At 34.9% G+C, this 24,106-nt stretch overlaps 1 protein-coding gene across 1 annotated transcript in view; it reads right to left on the reverse strand.

Annotated features, from left to right (window-relative positions):
* Nucleotides 1-498: 498 nt before the first annotated feature.
* The window catches only part of LOC143249367 (uncharacterized), a 141,676-nt gene continuing 118,068 nt past the window's right edge, over nt 499-24,106 (reverse strand). The window contains exon 6 of the transcript XR_013027744.1: nt 499-5,734. The gene's annotated coding sequence lies outside the window, so the exon portion shown is untranslated. The remainder of the gene's footprint in view (nt 5,735-24,106) is intronic.

Here is a 24,106-nt window from a genome sequence, read left to right on the forward strand (position 1 = left end):
TGCTCACCAACAAACAAACAAAATATTATTACTAACTCAAAGAAATTGTACGACGACAGTGAACTAAAATTGACTTAGTTAGTTAGTTTTGTTTTTCGTATAGCAAAGCTACGAAGGGCTATCTGCTCAGCCCACCGAGAGGAATCGAATCCCTGATTTTAGCGTTGTAAATCCGGAGACATACCGCTGTACTAGCGGGGGGCAGTTTTGTTTTTAATTTCGCGCAAAGCTACTCGAGGGCTATCTGCGCTAGCCGTCCCTAATTTAGTGCAAGGCAGGAAAGGCAGCTAGTCATCACCATCCACCGCCAACTCTTGGGCTACTCTTTTACCAACGAATAGTGGGATTGACCGTTACATTATAACGCCCTCACGACTGGGAGGGCGAGCAGGTTTGGTGCGACCGGGATTCGAACCCGCGACCCTCGGATTACGAACGCCTTAACACGCTTGGCCATGCCAGGCCTAGTGAGTTGGGTGTTAGATATATATATATATATATTGTTTTGAAATACTTGCCATTATCATAAAATATGTGTGTTACATGATCATAGATCTATACAAATGTTTATGTACATATATAGTACCGGAGATAAGTGTGGTAAATGAATAAAATAGACATAAAATTAAAATACTATGCAATTACTTCTCTTTTATTGTACGAAAATGAACCATACCAGAGTTCACTCGCTTGTTGCTTGATAGTTTGCTGTGATTAGTCGCTATCCAACTAAATCACAAAGTCCCACACCAGCACAATACCTATAACAGTAAAGGTAATCATACTACACCAAGCACAAGTGTTGCAACGCAATCAGGGCCCAGTAGGACAGAAATACCACAAAAGAAATGCGTAAAAATCAAAGGTATCGATGTTATAAAGTCTACTTCATACGACAGATAGATGTGAAATTTCATGTCTCAATAGAAACATTGTAATAATACGTGAGGCTAGCACTCTTGATAACAGTAGTAGTTGACATATAAATCTTACAAATGAGGTTAAGTAACTTAGGATATGCTCATCATGTGAAATACAGTGATCTAATAAATGATCTAGCTGTGCGTATACGTGTGAATGTTACCTCCGAAACACTAAATGACATATTAGCACGATGTTGCTGTTTAGGAGAGGCAATCCCTACCCAGCCACCCCCAAAAATAGGGCAAAAGGTGCATCAGATTTCAAACAATTGGATGAACAAAACTGGAGTAAGCGCTCATTTCAAATGAATCCAAGTTCAAATATTTTGGCAACATTGAAAGATAGTTCAAACAACATAATAGAGAACGATATCACAGTCAAATTAAAACATCTAAAATAAAAGGTGCTTAAGGATCAATAAAGGTGTGAGCTGCACTTCAGCCAATGGCGTTGGAGCCCTTATACAAAAATGATGACACCATGACAACTGACAGGTACAAAACGATTCTTATTTATCGTTCTATTCCTTTGGGAACAAGACTTCTTAGGCAGGAACTAATATTCCAGCAAGACACTGACTGCCAAGCATACAGGAATTGTGGTGAAATGGAACCTGAGAGAAAACAGGCGAATGAAGAACTCGAAACCGTGGCTTACTTTGCATAAAGCCCTGACACGAATATTATTAAATCTGTATGAAAGACGAGAAAGCCAAGCGATAACTAAACCTTAATTTAACTGAATTAAGGGGAATTAACACGGAACAGTTGTAACAATATTTCACAATCATACATTTATAAACGTATGATAATCAGGTATAAAATACTAGTATTTCCAAATTTATTTGCTTTTCGTTACTATTTATTGTACTAATATGTTTCTAATGATAAACTGACCAGTTAACTTTAGCTATTCATTGCTTTGACTCCTGTATGCATTTCAGTAGATTATTTCCATAATTATTTCCAATACTTTATATCTGTATATGTGTTTTATTATATGTATTGCGTATATTTTATGCGTACCTGTATAGGTGTCTTTTTATTATATGTATTGTGTATGTTTTATACATATTTGTATATGTATTTTGTATGTATTGTGTGTGTGTTTTATATATATCTGTATATGAGTGTTTTGTGTGTTTTTACACATATCTGTGGATAAAAGAGAATGATATATCGATTATTTTTGTTTCTTTTTGCTTCTCATACCTCAGTTGGTTCATTTTCTATCATTTGATAAACATGTATATATACATAATCTCTCTCAGACCTTTTCACTTACATGTTCACACCTAGCGAGTGCATTAAGCATCTAACTAGGAAAGTCGTAAAAGTTGTCATGGATCTCGGTGATAACGCAGTTTTTAATAAGTGGGGTGATAAAGTTAGCAGCTGGAAAGAGCTTTTGTCGTCATTGGATGAGTCATATTCCGAGCAGAAAAATAACAAGATGCGCAGATAATTTGGAAGAAATACGTGGAATGATTCCAAATAATTGAAGCGTATCCACGTAACTTTGGAAACAACGAGGAAACATAACCATCACGTTGAAGCCCTTTTCTTACATCCTGTCTAATTATTAACATTTACACTCCTTCAGAAGTTATCAGTGCATAATACTACGAAATATGCCCCCACCCCCAGTGGCTTAGAGGGAAGTATGAAGGTTTATAACGGTAAAGATTGGGTTTCAGTACCCGCGGTGGGCACAGCACGGATAACTTTGTACTTCACTACTAAGAAACTAAAAGGTTGTGAAATTAATTAGCTATAAAAATTCACAGTTAAGTTATATACAAACAATAAATGTTTTAGTACGTTTTTTTTCAAGATTACCTAATCACAGCTTACACCTGAATATGTGAGTCAATAACAATGTGAAAATACGAGCTACTTACAATAGATTCCTGTTTAATATTCATTGGCTAAACTTTCTTCCTATATATATGTACTTAATATTCACTCATTATAGTCACCCCCAAAAGCAAACAAACTTATAATAAGTACACTTGTTTAATCAACATAAATTTATGCTATCGATGATATACGATGTTTTTAAAACTTATATAAAATTAAACTAAATCTTACTTGCAACAACCTTCGCTCAATAAAGTGTTTTGTAGGCCTAACTAAATTTTTATGTAGAACATTATACAACCTTGACTATATTTTATGAGATATCCTGTAGCTTGTTGTCCTTAACTTGTATGTATTTGTGTATACCTGATGAAACTTTGCAGAATGAGACGAAAGGCGGAAGTACTTTCGAAACGTCGTTCTCTACACTTGTGTCTCCACCAAGTTTCGTCATGAATACTCTGCCGAAACAATCTATCAAATAATAACAAAATACCTTTTTTGTCCACCTACACCGTCACATTAAATTAAGCTTTAAAGTAAAAATAAACCACCCAAACTAAACCCTTATCGTTCAAGTATTTATCAAGCCTTATTTTAAACCTTCGTCCACAACATCTGAAGGCAACTCATTCCACTCAAGACCAAACCACTCTGCTATAAAAATAAATCTATCTTAGATGAAGATAATTTCTGCTCAAATTTATATTTGTGTTCTATAGTCTCACTATTCTCCCCAATAAGCACGGAAAAACTATGATGCACCAATACAATCAATTCTCTTTCCATTCTTAAACACCTCAATCAGTTTTCCTCCTACTTTCCTTTTCTCAAGACAAATCATTTTAAGATGTCATAATCTGTCTCCGTATGACAACCTTTTCCAGATATCGTTTGCTTATTTGTTTTGAATTTCGCGCAAAGCTACATCAGGGCTATCTGCGCTGGACGTCCCTAATTTCGCACCGTGAGACTAGAGGGAAGGCACCTACTCATCACTAACCACCATCAACTCTTGGGCTACTCTTTTACCAACGAATAGTAGGATTGACTGTCACATATAACGCCTCACGACTGAAAGGACAAGCACGCTTGGTTTGACGAGGATTCGTACTCGCGACTCTCAGATTACGAGTCGAGCGTCCCTAACCATCTGGCTATACTGGGCCCTTCTTAGATATCATTCTACAAACCCTTCTTTGAACCCTTTCCAACAATTCAATGTCCTTCCTAAGTCAAGAATTCCAAGACTGAACTCAATGTTCCATACTTGATATACTTTGTGAAACACCATGCATGGTAGACTGTATTCTATAAAACACACTGCAACTCTTAACATATTGCACAAAATATACTGCAGATCTAACTAAGTTCTATAAAACACCTTACAACATTCAATGTTTTCTATAAAATACCTTACACCACACAATATGTTTTATATAAAACGTCTTACAACATTCAATGTTTCTGAGAAAATACCTTGCAACCTTGAATACATTTTTATAACATTACAAAGCTTGGAATATATTTTATGTTTAAAAAAATCCTACAACTTGGACTATATCGTGCAAACCATTCTACAGACTTGACAGTAAATTTTCTCGAACATCATGTAACTGAAACTATACTGTATAACACATCTTGCAACTTTAATCATATTTTATAGAACATCCTACAACCTTCACTATATTTTATAAGATATCATGCGAATTCGAGCATGTTTTATAAGCTATCGTACGACTATTAACATTCTATAAACTAGTTTGCAACCTCGACTATATTTTCAAATATGTTTTCAAGGAACTGTAATTGTAAGACAAGTTTCAGATTTAATTGGACATTTGTCTTTACTTATCACGTTACTAGTAATCGATTTACTGTTTTGGCGCTTACGTCAACCTTAATAAAACAATCAAATCAATAAGTGTTCTGTAAATCAATGTTAATCAACCTTTCCACCACAAACCCCTTTCGTATGAGAGGTGGTTGTTTTTTTTATAAAAACCTATTATTTTTGATATTTCATTACGGCCGCGGTTAACGATTTCCCACTACCTTCATATCATGTCGTATACTATAATATTATTTTATATCTGATAACTTGTATTGTACAGAAAACCGTTGAAAGCCAACACTTCTGTACGTCTATTGAACTTAATATCAAAGCAAATCAAGTAGTTAATATGACACCACAAGAGAGAATAGAACAAATAAAAATGAGAAAAAATTTTCACCAAAAATTAACAAAAAAAGCAAACATGATTAAGTTGTGAGAAACCTGACAAAAACTGTAACAAAAGCTAAGAAATAAACTACTTTTAAAATGAGTTATGATGAGTATAGAAAGTGATAATGAGCCAGGATAAAATGACATATTTGTTGAGGTGAAAATATCCATATCCAGACGTCAATAAAGAAATGAGAAATCTAAGCACAAAATGAATATGGGTAATGTATGACACTCCACTTGATCTTAGAAAATTTGTTTCAATATGCAGCTCACTGAATCGAAAACATGGCTTAGGATCGACTTACAGATCGGTATTAACTCCATTAGGCTTAGCTGTTACACTTGTTTATCTTCTAGTAAATAATTCAAAATTCGATGCAACTTATGCCGGATAAAAGGTATTACAAAATGAAATAAATGCAGAATACGAAAATACCACGTTTTTACACAACCATTTGTAAAAGTGTTGCTCACTGTGCCACGCCTAACTCAGTGATTAGCGTTGCGAGATGCTAATCGAAGGTTTAAGGTTCAAGTTGCGGTGTAACTGAAAACAAACACTACACTTTCAGATGTGGGGCTGATAAGAGTGAAAGATAACTTCAAAGTTCAAAGCCATTGTACTGACGCATGCTTCTGATTGGCTACCGTCCCTCTCTCTAGTCAGTTATCCAAAATAAGAAACGGCTGGGCTTGAACCATTGGAGTCTCTGAGCTCAACCTGTAACAGAAATGTAAAGGTTAGAAAAAGAAAAGTTTAGGTTAAAAATAAGAATATTTAACTACTGTGGACCTAAAATCCAGTTTAACCTGATAAGCAGTCGGACAAAATGTTGAAATTTCGCAGCCATTTTTGTTACGTGAAGAAGGAAGTGATGTTTACAACTACACGTAACACGAGCACTTCGGACTAATAGGCGTGTGCAAGATTCATGTTAACCCCCCTTCCTTGCCGTAATGCTTATCTCCCGAACACTGATCGATCGCATTTAGTATATCTCTATGGCAAGTAACGCACACGTATCCTTATTCCAGTTAAGCCAACGAAATAAATGCTGGAATTTTATAAACTTCAAAGGCAAATTTCAGTTACGATAATTGTCCTTTTTAACTTCGCACAAAGAAAAGAACAGTTGAAGACTGTATCCAAAACGAAGTATTCATATGTTTTTGCTTGCCAGAGTGCATTCATAGTATGATACTAGGTTCGTTCATTATATCGTAGGATAACTGTTTATCAATTATGCTACAAAAAATTGATTTTAAGCCACTATTGGCAGAGCATCTGGTGTCATGCCAGTGTATGTGACCAATAAATAAAAAAACTCTAAAACAAATACTGATCTTCAGATAAGTACCATCGAGCCTGGACAGCTTAGAAGATTTAGGTTCATCCTAAACGCACGTATTAAACACACATTGCATATTGACCTCAATATTATACAATTTTGGGTGCACACTTAAAGTAAATAAAATTATGCTTATAAAGGTAAAGTGCAGCTGCTTATGGTATTTAATGTTTTTTACCTAGTCCACATTCTTCTGACGAAGCATTTGAAAATTTTGACTTGAAATAGTCGCATGAAATGGCTTCTGTTGATAATTTGTAGTTGGAATCCCGAAGCCATATTGATACTGTTACTTTTATAGCTCCCCCTATAGTTTTACAAAAGAATGATGATTTGTTGACTTTTCATTGGATGTTTGTGGATTTGATGTGAACAGCCATGCAATTACTTAAACTATATTTCATGCAAAAGTGCTTCCAGGTTTGATCTCAAAGCACTTTTTTTATATATACAAATAAACTTCCATAGCATTAGCATGCTTTGTATACAACATGTGTTAGCTGTTGATCTCATAAATTTGTTACCGTGGCAGACTGTGGATCTGAGGTTCCATGTTTGGGCTTCGTTACTTGCAGAGAGGAAAAACAAAATCATATTTTGCACTTTGGAGCTGTGAATACGTTATAAGAGTGAAGGTCAAATCCGAATAGGCCCAGTGGTTAGAACGCTCGACTTGTAATCTGAGGGTCCCAGATTCAAACCCTGTATCACTAAAGATGCTCGCCCTTTCAGCCATGAGGGTGTTAAAACGTGATGGTCAATCCTACTATTCGTTGGTAAAAATGTAGCCCAAGAGTTGGCGGTGGGCGATGATGACTAGCTGCAATCGTTCTAGTCTTATACTGCTAAATTAGGGACGGTTAGCGCAGATAGCCCTAGTGTAGCTTCACACGAAATTCAAAACAAACAAACATTTACTGCTAAATTAGGAACTCTTCGCGCAGAAAGCCGTCATTTAGCTTTGGGCAAAATTCACTCTGAATAAAGTTGTACGTGAATGCAACTTTTACAAAAAGTGAACACTGAAATAATTTCACCCTATTCAAATAAATAAGAACCTGTATGATATTATTAAACGTAGGTACTAAACTTACCTCACTTAATAATAGGTTTGAAATTTTATTTAAAAATAATAAAATAATAAAGCTCACATTCATTAAAAGTTAACATGTTATCAACTTGCAAGATCTCACGTTTCTTTTAAGATAATTCAACAACTATAGCTTTCTTAAAAATACTGCATGACTTGCAACTGGTTAGTTTGTTTATTTTAGAATTTTCGTGCAAAGTTGATAAAAAGGCGATCTGCGCAAAATTGTTTTTCTTCTTCTTTCATAGAAACATAGATAAAGGTAGATAATTAAAAACAGCCCCCACACATTCTTAGGCTACTTTTTCCTAACCATTAAATATTCTGCGCCTTTATATGCAGAGGGGACGTGAGCCATGAATCTTCCAACCACTCTAAACATTAACTCACACTCTGCCTTTAGGCTTAAGATAATTTTTATGTGTGTGTTTTCTTATAGTAAAGCCACATGGGGCTATCTGCTGAGCCCACCGAAAGGAATCGAACCCCTGATTGACCGTTGTAAATCCGAAGACATACCGCTGTACTAGTGGGGGGCGTAATTTTTATGTTATCCGCAATCGCAAACTAAAACTCTGCTGGTTACAGATAAAATTTCTATATAAAAAATATAAAGTTTTTATGTCCTTTTCTACAGAACCTTGTAAGAATTATTACAGTAAACTGAATACGACATTTAAGTTCTAAGAGACTATAAATGAAGAAATATTGTGTTTTGCACGTCAAATTTAAAACTGTATAGTTTATGTTACTTAATGTCGTACAACTTTAACCTTTTGATAGTAGAAAATATGAGGAACTATAACAATGAAGGTATAGAGACTTTTTATGTTTGTTTTGTTTTTGAATTTCGCACAAAGCTACTCGAGGGCTATCTGTGCTAGCCGTCCCTAATTTAGCAGTGTAAGACTAGAGGGAAGGCAGATAGTCATCACCATCCACCGCCAACTCTTGGGCTACTCTTTTACCAACGAATAGTGGGATTGATCGTAACATTATAACGTCCCCACGGCTGAAAGGGCGAGCAAGTTTAGCGCGACAGGGATGCGAACCCGCGACCTTCAGATTACGAGTCGCACGTCTTAAAACGCTTGACCCCGCCGGGCCGAGACTTTTTATTTCACTATTTAAAGGCTCCTATTGGTCAAATGTGCTTTAAATCAATTTATTTACTTTTTTTGCTATTAATCTACACTAGCCGTGAAACAGTAAATTATAATTATTGTGATGTTTTATCACACGCTTCAAGCGTAAGAATTTAACCCTACTATACAATAATAAACATAAGAAGTTAGTAAAAGTAGTCAAGAAAATAAACATTGAGATTTCAAAGTACTGGAAATTTTTAAAAAGTAAAAGTATAAAAAAAAAGATTATATGGACTGAAAAGTACAAAACGTGTTTTTAAAATGAAAGTTTAGAAACTAAGTTCAAAATAAATTACATTTGTTTTATTGAATTCCTTAAAGCGCAGAATGACCAGATGTACTTAGGGTGTGAACTCTGACTTCACAATTCTTGAATAGATAAGACATAGATAGATGTAAAAATGAATAAAGAAACTTGGGATTGTAAACACGTTGATAATCTTAAAACAAACGAGACTTATAACATTTACAGTCTTCACTGGGAAGAGAAAATTTAGAGGAAAGCCTGCTAAATACATTGTAATAAAATCAGGTAAGTGCCTGTAACCACAAACTTGGTTTATTTTGCTACAGTATTCTACAGAAAATAACGATGGCCGTGCGTTCATTATCAGCAGACAGCCGGTAGAAGCGAACGTACGACAGAGCCTGCGGTTAATCAGAATTCACAAGGTCGACCAGGTGCCACAGACAATTCAAGTTTCCTTTTACTCTCACCAATTTGTTGGTGCTTGTTACCGTCGCGATGGAGGGCTGTGCTCAAGACTATTTGGCGCCATGACTAACGTAGTCACGTGATGTTTTTGGTCTGTTACCTTGGTGACTTTCGTGTAACCAAATATCTCATACTTTGGACAAAATATTGCTAATTAGACTGTCGGTACACAAAGATAATAATATCAGTGTAACTATATAATTTGTTTTATATCTGGCAAAGTTGTTTTATTTTTCGTATTTAGTAGTGTGGTAAAAAAAATGTTTTTCCTTTATCGCCCGTTTTAATATATACGGAAAAAATATTGACAAAATATTTATTGTAGGAACATTAATCGTCTCGTTGTGTACAAGTATATAAAGTGTTACTTTTATACTGTGCACTTCCTTTAACCTATTCCTTAATGGATGGTTTGGATCTCTTAAAAATTTACTTGCTAATCATTTTAATTATCCACTCTACTTAACGCAAAACTTGTGCGAGGAAGACTTGTTTACCTCTTACAGAAATCTCACTTTGTGGAAAACGAAAACCAGAAGTCGTTTCATACATCATTATACCGTCAGATGTATAGCTATAATATGTCTTGGAGTATTTATAAATTAATATGAACTCGTAAAATAAAAAAGTAATTAAAGTGCGCTGTGCTTAGTACACTGTTTACTTTTGTTTGGGTTTCAGTGCATATTATGTTTTAATATATTCTAAAATGTAAAAAGTTAACTGAAATTCTAGTGTTTACGTATGAACTTCATGTTCAGAGCTTTGATCTTTTTACATTATTAATTGGATTAAGGCTTCGTACTCTCAAGAAGGCTGGTAAGGGTATTAAAACTTTAATCAAAATAAAGTACAGAACAACATTTGGACCTTCTTAGGTCATCTTCAGGTTAACAAAGAGAGTTTGCATGAGGATACATATTTACTTCGAGTGGGTTTCTTGTCATCACGGACTAGGCTTCATTAAACTGAACACATACATAAAACAGGAAAAACGTGAATAAGTTATTCTCCAGAACCATTCCACGTTTTGTACTACAGAATCTCATTGTATTGTCTATGGTCTTCTGATTGGAAAATAAAATTCTTGCATTGGAAATAAAAAGAAACAAGGCAAAGGTATAAAAGTTGATATTGGTGGAGTTTTAATTTGAACGGAGACAGGTATGATGGGAAGTAATTGTACTTAATCTCTCATTCTATACTTCAATGATAAGACACAAAAAGATGAATATAATGAAACATTGACAAATTCACTATCGTTAATGTTTCTTAGTTTCCATTTGGATAGTACTAGAATTGTAATATAATGGTATAGAAAATGATACTTTAAATGGTTTATACTGTTTCGTTGGATTTATTCTGATGAATAAAAGCTATGGCAGGCAATGTTTTTAAGGTTAGAAAAGTTTGCTTTGTTTCTGATGTCGGTTGTTTGGACAACAACAGAAGCAGAGCCCTAGGAGAAACTTGAGTTCGTTGTTAAAATAGAACAAATACATACAGACGTGTATATAAATAATTATACAGAACAGTTTTAACTTTATTTCAAGGAACTTTTGAAACAAGTATTGTATCTGAATAATCGTAAAGTTAAATGTGGGTACAATGTGTACAGCAATGCATGTGAAAACAAAGTCGATTATCAATGAAAATCCATGTTACAGGTTACATGCAAAATAAGACTTCAAAATGGTTTTCTTAAATCAAAGAATAATTATATTTTTGGCTGTATGTTTTCCCTGGAAATGAAAATATGGAAAATTAAAGTTGTTAGTTTTTGAATTTCGCGCAAAGCTACACAAGGGCTATCTGCGATACTCGTTCCTAATTTAACAGCTAAAACTAGAGGGAAGGCAACTAGTCATTATTACCCACCGCCCACTCTTGGCTAATCTTTTACCACGGAATAATGGGATTGACCGTCACATTATAACGCCCCATGACTGAAGGGGAGAGCACATTTGGTGTGATGGGGATTCGAACTCAAGGCCCTCAGATTACGATTGGTGCGCCCTATCCACCTGACCATGGCGAGCCTACGAAAATTAAGACACGAGTATAAACATAAGTAACACAAATACAAACTACTTTATAAACAGACAGTGAAACAGAAGAAAGAAAATAGAGAATTAAATAGATGTAAAAATATAAAGAAACTAAGTGAATTAACGGAAAACATAAAGTAGACATTTAAATAAAACATAAATTAATAACATCGTTCAGATAAATAAAACAGGTGCGTAAATTAAGGATACCAAGTTATATATATCTATAAATAGTACCGAACGAAAACATGGAATACTGACAGCTAGAAATAGCCCACTTTCATTTTTTGATTACGACTTGTCCAGTTTTTACTGTTATAATTCTTCAAGCTTAACACTGATCCACCGAAAGTTGTGGTGGCGTCTCACAAAACAGGCACAATGTCTATTCGAATCCTTTTTATATTTATTTTCGCTTCCTTAAAGTCAAAAAAGTATTATGGATAAAAAAGCAAACAATAGTTAATAATATAACAGCTGTGTTTAGTAAGACATAAAACATTGTAAACGTTTTTTTTTTTTTTTTACACCCAAATAGTGAAATCGTGTTATTTCTGCGAAATCAAGCGCGATCCATTACGGAATTGAAAAATGAAGTAGAGACCTGTTAAAAACACTATGCTAGCAGTTATTTTTATATATTTGTTCATTATAAGTAATGTTTTTAAATACAGTTCAATAATAAATAACCTGACTTCACAAAGTTTGTGTCTGAACACAACTTCTTTTACAACTTCATGGAAATCTTTCTTTATCTTTCCGATCTATATAGAGAAATAATTCATTGGTTTTGCGTCTAAAAGTGTCGGTACAGCCAGTCATTGTAATTATTTTCCTTGACTCGTATTTCTGTTGAATGAAACGCAGGTTTTAGTTTGTACTATGATAAAACACTAAATGACCGACTTGGCAGGAGTGTTGTGATAAAAGAAATCTCACTCTTCTAAATCCCAACACAAAAATAAACAAAAATTGGTTAATAAAAATGTATACGCTGTAACAGCAACAGCGTAGTCCAAAATATACCCAGTTGGCGGAATAGCACGATCTAGTGGTCAGAGCAATATGTGAGTTGCGGGATCGTAACCAGTCGCAGAATATGCTTGCCCTTTCAGACGTAGAGAAATTATAATGTGACGATTTAGCTTTTCATTCCTTGTTAAAGAGTGGCAGAGAGTCGACGTTGACTATTTTTCTTGCCTCTCGTCTCTCACTTCAAAATTAGTGACAAAACAAAACAAGAACCGGTTGGATTTAGTTGTATCTAAAGCACATTTGCGTGTTCACAAAATTTCTCTTCGATACTCCCATCTTTTTTGGTTGTAGTGCGAATTATAAATAAAAACTAAAACCTGCAAGAAAAGGGTCTGCAAATGCTTATATTGTATCCCGTTGTTTATCAGCATATTTTCTTCTCATTTCACTTAGGCTAAGGAATTTCAGATTTACGTACGAGTTTTAACTTTTGCGTTTTAGGAGAAATCTCCATCTATTGTCAGAAAGACATGAATGAAGTTTTAATTAAACTTTACTTAAATTTGTAAAAGAACCTAAAGTGGTTGGTGGTCCTTTTATGACACCTTCAGAACAAAACACATCCGAAAACTTGCTCTTTACCTTTTGAATTGTTAAAAATAAAATAAAGACTTTTGTTTCTAGTTCTTCACCGACTGATGGTTTTTAATTAAGAATGAACTATGAAGTAAGCTTTATTAAAATTTGTTTTGAAATGCAGGATGTTTGAAAATGACTTAATACAAGATGAAACTGAAACTTGGTCTGATGATGCATTGCTTTAGTTTGTTTTGAATTTCGCGCAAAGCTACTCGAGGGCTACTTGTGCTAGCCCTACCTAATTTTGCAGTGTAAGACTAGAGGGAAGGTAGCTAGTTATCACCACCCACCGCCAACTCGTGAGCTATTCTTTTCTCAACGAATAATGGGATAGACCGTCACTTTATGATGCCCCCACGGCTGAAAGGACGAGCATGTTTGGTGTGACGAGGATTCGAACCCGCGACCCTCCGATTACGAGTCGAGTGGCTTAACTACTGGCCATGCCGAGCCGCATTGCATTAGAACAAAGGCGATTGGTATTTTGGTCCCATTGGACAATTCTAACATGGAGTTCGAAATGATTTAATTCTTGAAATACACGTATTGGTCTTTATAACTTCGACCATCTTGAAATGCTAATCGTTTTAGACTTCAAATATACGTGTAATTTGTACTAAATAATGATGATATTTGGTAACTCATTTTTATTCATTGTTTCTTCAAGAAAATTTACCCATCTTCTTTTCATTGTACAAATAATACAGTTAATATACTAACAATAAGTATATTAATACGGCTTTATTATTTAGTAACATTTGCTATAATATGTTCAGATATACATATAGGATTACTTTAATATTACACCGTTAAATTCTACTGAGAGTAGATGGGATTTGTTGACCTTACGTTGTTAATTTAGAAGATCCCAAAATAGCTATGGACCTCACGTCAGGTTTTAAAAGTGGTCTAGAATATGATAATCTAGAAATTTAAAGAATGCATAATGTATGCATAACTGAGATTATAACCTATGAGGAGACTCACACTTTGGCTTTTATACACTTATATACTGTAATGCACTATAATAAAACGTGCTTAATGCAGCCCATTAGATATATATGAATGAAAAACAGCAAACATACCTTTCTTATATCTGTTGTATTTAACAACTTATAGATCGAGTGACTACTTTTCTAACATACTTATTGACCGCTTCTTATGTGGCTTACTGGCCGTGGCCTAGTGGTTATTCTGCCGCCCCGGGCTGTGAATTCGAGGATGAATGGTTCACGTTCCATTGTCACAAACTCGATCTTCGTACTTTGGGGTCGTGGGTTCACTGTGACAGTAACAGTCAACTATTCGATTACAGTAGCCCAAGAGTTGGCGTTGGATGATGTTTATTAGCTGCTTTCTCTCTAGACTCTCGCTTCAAAATTACGGCGACTAGAAGAGATTTCTCCCGTGTAGTTTGCGCGAACATGTACTCAAAGTTTGTTTGACTGAGCGTACAAAGGAAGCTTTTTTGTAAAACAGTAGCGTTGTACAGAGTATCCTGTTTTACAAGTGCATACGTAGTCGTAATCTATATTTTTCTATTGCAACTTGGTTAGCTACTACAGTAAAATTATACAGATAACAAGAGGGAATATTCAATAGCCACTGCGCTTGAAATTCTTTTAGGCAGCATTAGAGTGAATTAATCTATGATAAATTTTTTCTAAGCTATATTTCTGTGCGCCAGCAATATCAAGCTTGAGGGGCACGTATACCCGATTCGGTTTTATTACTCATCAGGATGTCGGTCAGCCTACCCTTAAATTGAAATTATTCTACACAGGTTTAGAATAAATTCATCTATGAGACCTTGGGCATGGGTAAATACATTAATCGAAAGGGTTATATCAAAAATTTTTCAGGGAATTAATTATTAATTAACTGAATTGTGTTAACATACGTCAAATTTATTGTTTGTTTGTCTTGAATTTCTTGCAAAACATTAGTCATACCTAATTTAGTAGCGAAAGCCAACTCTTGGGATAGTATTTCACCAACGAACAGTGGGATTGAGCGTCACATTATAATGCCTCTCGGCTATTTATTGAACACTTATTTGTACATCAAGGGCTTCTAGCCCATCTATAGCTCAGTGGTAAGCTTAAATGCTTGTAACTCTAATAATCGGGGTTCGATACCTGTGGTGTGTACTACGAACATAGCCCATTATGTAGCTCTGTGCTTAAAACAAATGAAACACACACAAAGAGAGCTTGTAAGTGTGCTTTAATGTAAGAAAGAGGTGCAAACGTATTAATTATTGTACTGCAGAGTTATTACAACCATCATTGTAGTGCAAAACCGCTATTTTTAAATAGAATTTCAAGTTATGAATTGAAGAAATGAGACAGCCATATTTCTAACAAAAATCCTTTCTGATATAAAACACAATAGCAACTTATAGGTCAAATAGGACATACTTGCTTATCTGTAGTAGTATGTGAGAGGAATGAATAGGTAATTGCTAAAATAATCATTATTTGTAGCACACGTAGCAAGTTATTCAGCTTCATGGTACACACACACACACACACACACATATATATACAGCTGTTTATTTTTAGGTAACAAGCTTGCTGACTTTGTCATTACTAAACTAATCGTTAATCAATTTTCATTGATTTTTCGTCTTCTAAGAAACGAACAGTAATCAATATAGGTAGGTTGTTAGCTGGGTGTAACTGTAAACCCTATTCTTTATTTTGTACTAGTTACAACATTGCACTCTTTCCCGGAATTTCTCGAGCTAGTATCTACAATTATAGACTAAGTACACGTGTATGTCTATTTCTTTTCATTTGCATGCGATAATCTATAATACGTTTATTGACCTTGCTTTGTTATTCGCTTTATTATTTTCCATGAAACTTAGAAGCTATCCACTGAATAAACGTAAATAAATAATATTCTAAACTTCTCTTTTTATCATATTTAAAATACGCACACTACGACAAACGACACAAATTGAAACTGTTTGACTTATCTGCAACTGTCTTTATAATTTACCTCGTGTGTTGTGAATAGTACAACACTCTACGGTGTTTATTGATATGACTGTTGTTATTCAGAGGTTTTAAATTCTAGTTATCAACAGTTCCAGTGAAGATGCATATTAATGGCTTCTGTAAAATACAAACAAAAAGTACATTGCTAACTTCATCAAATTTTAAAAATGGATGTTTGCACGGTATACGAGATATTTATTTATAAAACAATATTAACCTTTTACCAAACGAAACAACACATTTTGCACAATTCTTGTTTTTAAAATCATCTACAAATACACTATAGTGGCTCAGTGGTAAGTCTTGTTTGTTTTGTTTGGTTGGAATTAAGCACAAAACTGCACAATGGGCTATTTATGCTCTGCCCACCAGGGGTATCGAAACCCGGTTTCTAGCAGTGTAAGTCCACAGACATATCGCTGTGCCACTGGGGCCAGTAGTAAGTCAGTGGACTTATAATGCCAAAAAACGGATTTCGGTAGGTTTTGTGCTTTACTAAAAGTAAACAAAATACACAGTAAAAATATTATTACATTTTCTCCCAAATTCAGTTAATATACATATAAATTGTTTGTTTCGTTTGTTTGTTTTTTGAATTTCGCACAAAGCTACTTGAGGGCTATCTGTGCTAGCCGTCCCTAATTTAGCAGTGTAAGAGTAGAGGGAAGGCAGCTAGTCATCACCACCCACCGCCAACTCTTGGGCTATTCTTTTACCAACGAATAGTAGAATTGACCGTCACATTATAACGTCCCCACTGCTGAAAGAGCGAGCATGTTTGGCGCAACGGGGATGCGAACCCGCGACCCTCAGATTACGAGTCGCACACCTTAACACGCTTGGCCATGCCGGGCCGCATAGAAATTATAAAGAGTTGTATGCAAGTGTATAAGTATACACTGAAATTACAAACACTACATTCTAAATTATACCTCCAATAATTCAGGTAATCGCTCATACAAAAGTTGATACAGACGAGTTTGGTGAGTAACTAAAGAGTTGCTATTCGTGTTTGGTGAGTAAATATAAAAGTTGCATTATAACTAATCGTGAACGTTCAAATATTAAAAGAAATAGCTACTGTGGTTTCTAAGGTTAGTTATAATAATTATGAAAGAAGACTACATCTGCTTCCTGGAAACTATATAATAATTATATGTATATAGTTACGAGTGTTTCCACATATACTTCCTTAACTCCATCACCTTTTACTCTTTCTAAATCGTAAACAAAATTCCTTACCATAGGGTTACCTGATGAAACATTCCACCAGCTTGAACTGCTGTGCTCATCAGTGTAACCAACCATTATTATTAACCTTCTAACTAAAATCGTTTCGCTTAGATGCATCACCGAACTTTCAGCTTTCATTATAAATACCGAATACTGATATTGAGGGAAACTAAAACTACGTTAGCATTCTATTTAAAGTTGGATCAGATTAGTTCTTGATAATGCCAAAAATCAGCTTTCTGTAGTTTGAAGTGGGATCTTGTTAGTTCTAAACAAACAATGAGAAAAATAATTTTTTTGTGGATTACAGTTGGATCTTCTTAGTTCTAAACAATTTCAAAAGTCAGCTTTCTGTGAATTGATATTTTGGTTTCTTTGTTTATTGTTAAACACATAGCTATAAAATGGGCTATCTGTGTTGTGCCCACTGCAGGTACTGAAACCTGATGTTTAGCGAGCTACCGGGGTCAGACGCTTTAAACTAAATTAGGAAAAAATATAAAATAATAGTTTGTTAATGTATTAAAAATGTAATTGGAATAAAGCAACGTGATTTCGTAAAAATGTTTTGCCATAATGCTGTTAAATAAAAGTATATTATTTAAATTCTTTATTAAACAATGAATTCTTGGTCTTTGTACGGCACCCTTCTTATTAATGTTATGTAATAGATTATAGGTAGATACTGGAGAGAAAACGTTAAAGAACGATCAGTTACAGCAGCTTTTGTTTGGAAGATGGAATTGTTCTAGGATGAATGACGTGTACAACTTTCTGTTCGGTTTACGAAGAGACAAAAACCGTGTTTAGCTTCGAGGTTGTTCACTTCGTATACCAATAATAAAAGCAAGCTCCAGGCAAAACTGAACTTTTGCAGGTGCCGTTTCAGCCGCGTTATCACAGAGAAGGACGATAGTCAATACCATCCCTTGTTCTACCGGGAAATGTGACTCATTTTGCACATAACCACGTGACACCATGCGAACTTTTCGCGCGTTACGGTTGGGTGAGCAAGCAAGTTGTATGCTCAGCGTTTCTACAACAACAGTTAAACTAACCAGAGTAAGAATCAATATAAACTATTTACTAAATAACCTAAAACCAGAAATAAATAAATGATAATAGTGTATCGCTAGTTACTTCTTATTGTTCTCAAAATAATATATTTTTCTATCTGATTCAGCCCACCTACAGTGGCTCAACGGCAATTAGGTGTGAAGGCTTATAACGTTAAAAAACAGGGTTTCAATACCAATCACAGGCAGAGTGTTGTGTAGCTTTATGTACAATAACTACAACCAATAAATCATCTAAGCCTATGTTTAACATTAAGAAATCTCATAAATTTATTTTTACATTTGACATGAAATATTTGTACGTATAACAAAAATGTTTTTAATTAAAAAAAACTTATGAAAAATGTTTAATGACAAAGCTCCCAAAAAATTCTAAAGGAATAAATACACTGATAATTTCATATCTTCGTTTTCCATCTGTTTAGATTCTCTCTCTTTTTGTTAGGCCCAGTTTCGCCAAATGGTTAGGGCGCTCGACTAGTAATCAGAGGGTCGAGGGTTCGAATTCCCGCCATACCAAACTTGCTCGTCCTTTCAGCTGTGGGGGCGTTATTATGTGAAGGTCAATCTTTCTATTCGTTGGTAAAAGAGTAGCCCAGTAGTGGACGGTGGATGGCGATAACTTGTTGCCTTCTCTCTAGTCTTGCACTGCTAAATTAGGGACTGATAGCGCAGATAGCCCTTGTGTAGATTTACGCGAAATTCAAGAAAACAAATAAACAAAGCTTTAAATTAAACAAAGCATTTTTATGTTTCTTGGAAGCTTACTGAATTCACCCTGGTAAAGTTTTTTCTTTCTTTTTCGGTTTTTGATCAGGGTTATATAAGAAAGGAAAAATTAGAAGGGCAGTTTGGAAAAACCCTTATGACTATTCAAGCGAGGTCTAAAAATGGTTTAGTTTTACTGACTCATGAAAATCATCAATGAACATTCCTGATCACGAGGTATCGTGACGTCATAGCGTTTCAGGAATTGCTGAAACTGTAAACGCTAGAATTAATGATTCACATCACTTTACGAAGTTGTTCACGAGAGGAATTCTTATTTGAATCACCTCGTGATGAGTTCAGTGCTTTTGTCAGTTATATTTAATCAATGTTGGAGTTCATAAAATCAGCGTAAGGTGGCGCTGCAATACACTAGCATTAATCCACTAATTGTTATTGCAACTTGAATAATTTTCGCACTATACTTTTTAATTTTTCTTTTGCTTTTTCTAAAACAGCGATCATTTTGAGTTCACATTCTTAAAACGGAAAAGATATATTAACAATAAGCTTCGATAACATTTGTTATTTTTGTACAATTAAAACTTCGCTTTTAACCCAAAAGCACGAATAAGAAAAGAGCAGAAGACAATAAGGGCGAGATTGTGTAATATAATTGTAAAGTAATAAAACTAGAGCAGTGAAACGTTATAAGAAGAAGTTAACTGATGAGCATAACACACCAGAACATCACATTAGCAGTCACTAGACGAGTGAAGAGATGTAACTTGAATTTTTCTTGGAATTGATTCTAAAAGCTACCAGTAAACGATGGCTTCAGGCCCGGCATGGCCAGGTGGTGGTTAAGGCACTCGAATCGCGGGTTCGAATCCCCGTCACACCAAACATGTTCGCCCTTTCAGCCGTGAGGACATTATAATGTGACGGCCAACCCCACTATCAGTTAGTAAAAGAGTAGCCCAAGAGTTGGCGGTGGGTAGTGATGACTAGTTGCCTTCCCGCTAGTCTTACACTGCTAAATTAGGGACGGCTAGCGCAGATAGCCCTAAAGTAGCTTTGCGCGAAATTCAAACCAAACCATGACTTCAACGTATTGACAATAATAATATTTTGCTATTAATTTGATCACTGTGAACCTCATTGTAAACCAAATCACTCTGGCTACATAAACAAAATTTATTTTGAGATAATTCAAAAATCATCTTCGGAAGTTTGTACTTAAATGAATTAATTAATAAATAACTACGTTGGTAAAGCATGAGCTTTTGTTTCATTCCAGCTCCAACCGACACAATTTGTTCAAACAAATAGCTTTACTACCTTTTATTCGCAATTAAACATCGAATACAGTAAAATTTAGCTTATAACAGGTTATTAACGAAATTTTTGAATCAATAGTAGAACATATCTAAAACAATAACTGTCTGTATTAACTTTCATATTTGCCGGTAGAGAAAAGTAGATGTTTTCTTTTGTTGCTTTTTTATTAGATAGAGATCGGAACGCGTGGACAAGTCTATTTAACAACTGTGCGCTCTGGGTTTGTGTGCTGTATAAATGTATGGAGTATTTGGTTGTATGAGGGCTGCCTGAGGGTTGGAATGTAGAAGTAGAGCCCACATAATTAGCTTTTCTATCGCAGAACGAGAAAAGAGAGTTACTGAGAGATCGATAAGGTATAAAACAAGAAAAGTTCATTAGTCAATTTCTTCTACACCTCCTAACTGACTGATTATATTAGATTAATATAAACAAGCTCCCAGCATTCCAATACGTGCCTGGTTTTTACTGAATTATCGACCAACATAGCAAGTAAGTTGCTATGCTCAGATAATGTAATAGATGACATGTTTACTTTAGTTTAGTTTTAACTGACTGTAGTCAAGATCGGATGTTTGATTTCGTATGGATATTTCTGTTTTCTGAAGCCGAATTACCCAACCAGACGTTATTAGAGGTGGAATTAACTTCTGTTTTTTTTCGCCTCCGTTCTGTTTCTTTATAGAGCAATAAGAAAATAAATTTATTTTGTCTTATTCTTTGCACAATAATTATAAAATGATATCAATCTGTTCTATCTTTCCTTTGTAGAATAATTGAAAAACAACATAAATTTACTGCGCACATTTTACTAACCTACGACAGTAAAATTGCAACGCTAAGCATGTGACCTCATTTTACTGTCTGCTGACTCACCGACAGACAGCACACTACTGGATTGTGGTGTGAGTGGTTGAAGTAGGTGACCCTTTTAGGTAGACATTCCACTGTGCTACTGTGGGGATTAATGTTGAGGATAAAAAACATATTTGACGTAAATAAGATTCATAAACATAATTCTGATGTGTAAAAACTTAATTGATAAAACTAGAGTGCATCAACTTAATCTACACTAAAAATTGCAGTCCGCCAACGTAATCTACACTCATCGAAACAGTTATTATTCAACCAATTGAGTACATAGAAGCGTCTCAACCACAACAATTTCAGGCCTAGCCGTCTTACAAGCCACAATTTTGGGTGAAAGATCTCATCGGCACTAAATATGGTAGTTATAGTGTAATTGACATATTATTACCGTCTTCATTCATAACTTCTTATAGTTATGTTTAACAAACAAAGAAAGAGCTTCGATGTTTAAATGAAGAATGGAGGTTACAAATAATTTTCTACTATTAAAGCCTAATGTTTTAACTCCCGTTCTTCTTATAGCGGGCACGTAATCCTCAAGAATTATTTACGCTAGCAGTCCCTAATTTGAACTAACAGACTAGAGGGAAGACTGTTAGCTAACAGCACCCACCACCAATTATTGTGATACTGAATAGCGGGATTTGACTGTTACTCTTATAACGTTTCTACGACTCCCAATACGGAGCGTGACCTTTGGAGATGGTATCGTGATGAGAACAACAAACTCACAAATCCATAGTCTGACACGTTGAACTCTCGTTCATGCTTGAGAACAACAAAAACGAAAACGTTGATGTTAATAAAAACATCATTCTAGATTTTGTGGTCATGACTGTTTGGCAAACCTTTGGATTTATGCAGATATTTAATTTAATATCTTAACAAATAAGCGTCCGCTTAAATAGCTCATAACTCCAACATTAATGAAAACAATACCTGTAGAGATTAAATTTATTAAATGTGAACATGTGTTAAAGTCATAAATCTTAAAATGTCAGAGCAGATTTTATTAACCCAACCCTGTGAATGTTAGAGAAAGGGCAATCACTGCTAGACAATTGTAAACATGAACATTAAGTAATCAAACGCATTCTAAAACTGTACACTATATTATAGTTGAAACATTCGCAACAAAGAGTGTCGGCTCAAAATGAAAAGCTGCTAAGTTGTTATTTTACTTTAAATAGCTGTTATTCTTATAACCTACCCATAAATGTAAATGCGGAGCGTGTTAAAGCTTAGGGTATTGTGGTGTGAAACGTGGACTTTTCAATTCGCAACTTGACATACAAGCGCTGTCCCTTCTATTAGCAAGATGAAATTTGAATAACAGTCTAGCAAATATCTATTGAACTGAAATATCCCTACTTCCAGTGCGATGTTCCCATCTTATGTTTAAGAAAACTATCAACTATATAGACCGGCACAGGTTAGCTCTGTGGTAGAGAACTCTAAATTCTGAAGCTACACATCTAAGTTCATATTTATATAGTACAACAGAACTATTCCTCTGTAAGTGCATTATAACAGTAACAGTCATTTCCTTAGCGTACACTTTGAGAACCAGAGAGCTTCTTACTGGCTCCCTTCTCTCTCGTTAGTAAATTAAACTTCGGGATATTGGTCTTAGCAGCTTTGCCACAAATATAAAAACAGGAATGTTATATAATTATTGGTTACTCTACATAAATTTGAAATGTTCTTTGATTTAAATTTCAAAATAACTTTTTTATGTTCGTCTGATATTTTACGTTTTCCAATTTAATGTTGTATCGTATAAAATTACGTATTTTAAGCTTAGCGCACACTTTTTCAATGTTTTCAAGAGATACACTGACAAAAGAATTCGGTTGCGTTCAGTTTTCCTTCAATTTTTAAACGAATATTTTAGGTTTATGGCAAGGACTAGAAGTTTCAGTTAATGTGATGAAAAGAAGAAATAAAAACAAAATGGAAGTGGGAGTATGGCCATTGTAAATTTAAGGGTAGAATTTATATAGTGTCATAACCATTTACTTTTGCTGTAAGAAGGAAGAAACGATTGAAAGCCCGAGAACCTAATGCTTGCTCCAGTATCACTGTCGTCAGTCGATACGTGTGTTGTTTATACCTAAACCTTCTAACTCACAACTGAAATTGTTATCTTTATGGAGTTTTTTATATAGACCAACCAGCTGGTTCTTCTAAATATTTTAACTCTGTATTGCTTCTCGCAATCGTACGCAGAATCTCAATGGTTACTTGAAGTTTTAGCAGAATGTGAATGTTCTGCGATATAAAATAAATCACTAGAGACTGAAATAGTCTTGACAGAAACAAGACTGACAGAAATATCACGATTATCTTAATTTATTTGTATGAGAAGCAGTACATACGTTCATGTGTTTTTTATTAAGCTGACTTGTGATTGTTATTGATTTGTTTTTATTTTAGAAATTTCTCGTAAGGCTATACAAGATGCTGTTTGCGCATATCTGTCCCTAATTCTGAACTGTTACAATAACAGAAAGGCCGCTTGTCCACAGTGCCAACAGCCAGCTGTTCGACTACTCTTGTATGAGCGAATGGTGGGATTGGACTGTCGTTCATACTGCGCACCCACCGCCCGGAAGCATAGAACCCATTCCTGCGGCGATTAGCCGTGAGCTGTAAACCCCCAGACTCACAGTCTGATTACGCTAACCATCAGGCCACACCGAGTTTGAACGTTAAAACAAAAATATATCGGAAAAATAACACGTGGTTTAATATAGTGCCGGAAACCTGTATTGCAGTAACAAGGCATTTGTGATAAATTTCATATCTGTATTCCTACATAACCTCTGTGGACATTAAAACACTAACTGAAAGCATTGTGTCAAGTGATCCCAGAGAGCATAACATGCAAAATGAT

This window comes from Tachypleus tridentatus, chromosome 4 (assembly GCF_004210375.1).
Source record: "Tachypleus tridentatus isolate NWPU-2018 chromosome 4, ASM421037v1, whole genome shotgun sequence".
In the NCBI taxonomy this organism is placed as follows: Eukaryota; Metazoa; Arthropoda; class Merostomata; order Xiphosura; family Limulidae; genus Tachypleus; species Tachypleus tridentatus.